Genomic DNA, 3,378 nt, shown 5'->3' with positions numbered 1-3,378 from the left:
TAAATAATAATAACAACGACAACAAAAAAGCTTTGAGAGCAAAGTGATAGTTTTGTTTGGTTATCGTCGTATCTGACTCTACTGCTTCTTCTGTCGTTATTTTTTGGGCTCTCTCGCCTAAAGGCCACCCACGCCCCCAGTTTGGAAAACACCGAATTAGAGGATTATCTTCAATTACATTTTTCGATGAAATGTTTGCTTTGAATTTTGCGCAAAGCTACACGAGGACTATCTGCGTTAGCCATCCCTAATTTAGCAGTGTAAGACTAGAAGGAAGGCAGCTAATCATCACCACCCACCGCCAACTCTTGAGCTACTCTTTTACCAACGAAGTGGAATTGACCGTCACATAATAACGCCCCCACGGCTGAAAGGGCGAGCATGTTTGGTGTGACGTGGATTCGAACCCGCAGATTGCGAGTCGAGTGCCCTAACCACCTGGCCATGCCGGGCCTAGGTCCACGAAAGTATTATGAAATAAATAGTAATATAATTACAAAGTCATATTCCATAGAAGTAAGTTAAAGGTAAACGTGTACATTTTGTAGTTACTTTCTTCTGAAAGACGTTATGTTCACAAAACTTTATAGCTATAATAAAATTATCTTAATGAAAGTGTTTTTGTTAACAGTTGTTTTTTGTTTAATTTTCACAAACCACGTCCATGACTTTCTATACTGTTCAAAAATCCACACTTTTACACACATATCAACATAGTGGACTATTATTTGGTATAAATTTATACCTTTAAGGATGTGAATTATCGCATTATCAACAACAAGAATCACATACAAATCACACCTTTTATTTATCGTAGAGTATATAGGTTATCCCTGCGCTATAGATCGTGAAATATCACATGAGAGTTATCAGTTATGTTGCACTAGATATTCGTGAAATATAAGATGGTTATAAATCATATTTACATTGAGGATACTGAATAATACCATGAGATTTGTTTCTTGAATTCGAAATGCCGAAGAAAACAATGAGATATACTTGAGTTAGAGATACTGAAGTAAACCGGGTGAGTTATTACTTGAGTTAAAGATCGAGAAACATACCAGGCGAGTTACTATTTGAGTTAGAGATGCTGAAATACATCGAATGAGTAATTATGTGAGTTAAAGACAGTGACTTATATCAAGTGAATTATTATTTGAGTTAGAGATATTGAAATACACTAGGCGAGTTACCACTTCAGTTAGAGATCGCGAAATACAGCAGGTGAGTTATTACTTGAGTTAGAAATTCCCCGATATCCACCATGGAGTTATTACTTGAATTATAGATCTTGAAATATACAAGGTTTGAGTTAAAGATCGTGAAATGAAATTAAACAGATTAATTACCACAAACTTCGGTCATAGATTATGATATATATATATATAAGGTGGATTACCATCTCATAGTTTGCGTTAGAGGGTTATCTAATAAAAAGTCAACAAGAAAATTCTGGCGACATTTCTATATTAATAGTTTAATTTTTAAAACTGAAGTAGCTGAATAAAAGAAATTGATATTATTTTCTTGAACACAGACACTACAGTTCACCATTCAAATGTTTTTGGATAACAGAGTGTTTCTGAATTTTTAACATCACATTATACAAAACATAACACGTATCTATTATGTATTTCACAGAATAAGGTTTCCGACTTGAATGCGTTATAGTGTTGCATTGGTAATACTGCAATCTTAAAAAATAATGCTATAAAAGATGTTTTGAGCCGTCCTATTTCACAATTATGAGCCGCAGCACACGAACCCTTCTTCTAATACAAAAAGTACCAGTGATACGCGCGGAAAGAAACATCATTTTCGTCATCGGCTTCACGTATGTTGCTATCGGCCTACTCATTTCAGTCCTAATTCGCCGCATTAAGGCAAGAAGATTTTAAATGGCAGCCAAACTCTAACTATTCGTCCGAATGCTTAGCCATTTATACTCTATCTTTCGGGAGTCCGTCTGAGTTTCTCTACAAAATATCTTGGAAAATGATCCAGCCAGTTTCTCACAACCAGCTATCACACCAGACAGACGGAAAACTCTGTTTTATATATGTATACAGATTGATAGGTTCTATTGCTTTTAATCCTTAAGTATGTTTTTTTTTAAACTGAAAATAATAATAATGAAATAATCGCATGAACAGATATCTATATACTATTTTCAACGTGGTGTAGAAAGCTGATTAGAGAATTAAACGAAACAACCAACTGAATTAATTATAAAAAAACCTAAAAAAAAACAGCCGTGACAATATCGTGAAGGTCATTCAATGTCATGATGTCTTTCGGAAATTTTATTAATATGCATCCTACGCACAAAATGTCAATGACAATGGTGTGAACAATAACAAATGAAACATTTTAAATAGGAGATTACTAAAATCAACCCTCAAGAACAACGGGTGCACTCCTTTCACTCATAGGGAGTTGTGCCGCACAAGAAAAAAATCCGACCGCAATAAAAGTTGTTACAACGAGCTAGATTTGAGTATTAGAATAAAAAAACAGCAACATAAGACAGCACAAAAGCAAGGCGTTGCAGCTGCTCCAAAATCTTCTAAATAATAGCACACAGTATTCGTTTAAATCTTCTAAATAATAGCACACAGTATTCGTTTAAATCTTCTAAATAATAGCACACACAGTATTCGGTTAAATCTTTTAACTAATAGCACAAAATATTCGGTTAAATCTTCTAAATAATAGCACACAGTATACAGTTAAATTTTTTAAATAATAGCACACAGTATTCAGTTAAATCTTCTAAATAATAGCACACAGTATTCGGTTAAATCTTCTAAATAATAACACACAGTATTCAGTGTCACCACAATGCTCTGGCTGCAGCTAGATTGTATACCGAGCGGTTCCCAGATGAACGTCAACCTTCACATTAGACAACAGAAATTATATCAGCAACGCATATTATAGTAGTGGTTCTCAAACTGGGGGACGAGAAAGGTTTCGTGAGGGCGTGAGAAGGTTCACCCCCCCTCTCAAATATATATATATATATTACCGCGACTGACTTTGTCTGTATTTATACAGTGACGCAGATCTTACTGCTGGCACCTCCTGGGGTATCAAAACAAAAATGCTTAGTTATAGTGGCAATATTATATTTTTTACCGGTATATATACGTGTATGTTTATTGGTGCGAGGCGTCAAGTACCACAGACATGAAGATGGAGCCTGTCTAAAATGTTTGAGGATCACTGTTCTTCAGGCTCATTTACGCATAGACATTGCACAGACAGACGTAGAACAGCAGCCAGTATCGACAATGAGACTGTCACTTTGATAGCACAGTTGTTTATTCCATCCTTATTTAAGCCTATTGGTCAATACTTTCCTTTATAAGCAGT

Source organism: Limulus polyphemus, unplaced genomic scaffold, assembly GCF_000517525.1.
Source record: "Limulus polyphemus unplaced genomic scaffold, Limulus_polyphemus-2.1.2 Scaffold247, whole genome shotgun sequence".
Classification (NCBI taxonomy): Eukaryota; Metazoa; Arthropoda; class Merostomata; order Xiphosura; family Limulidae; genus Limulus; species Limulus polyphemus.
This window is presented reverse-complemented; position numbering follows the sequence as displayed.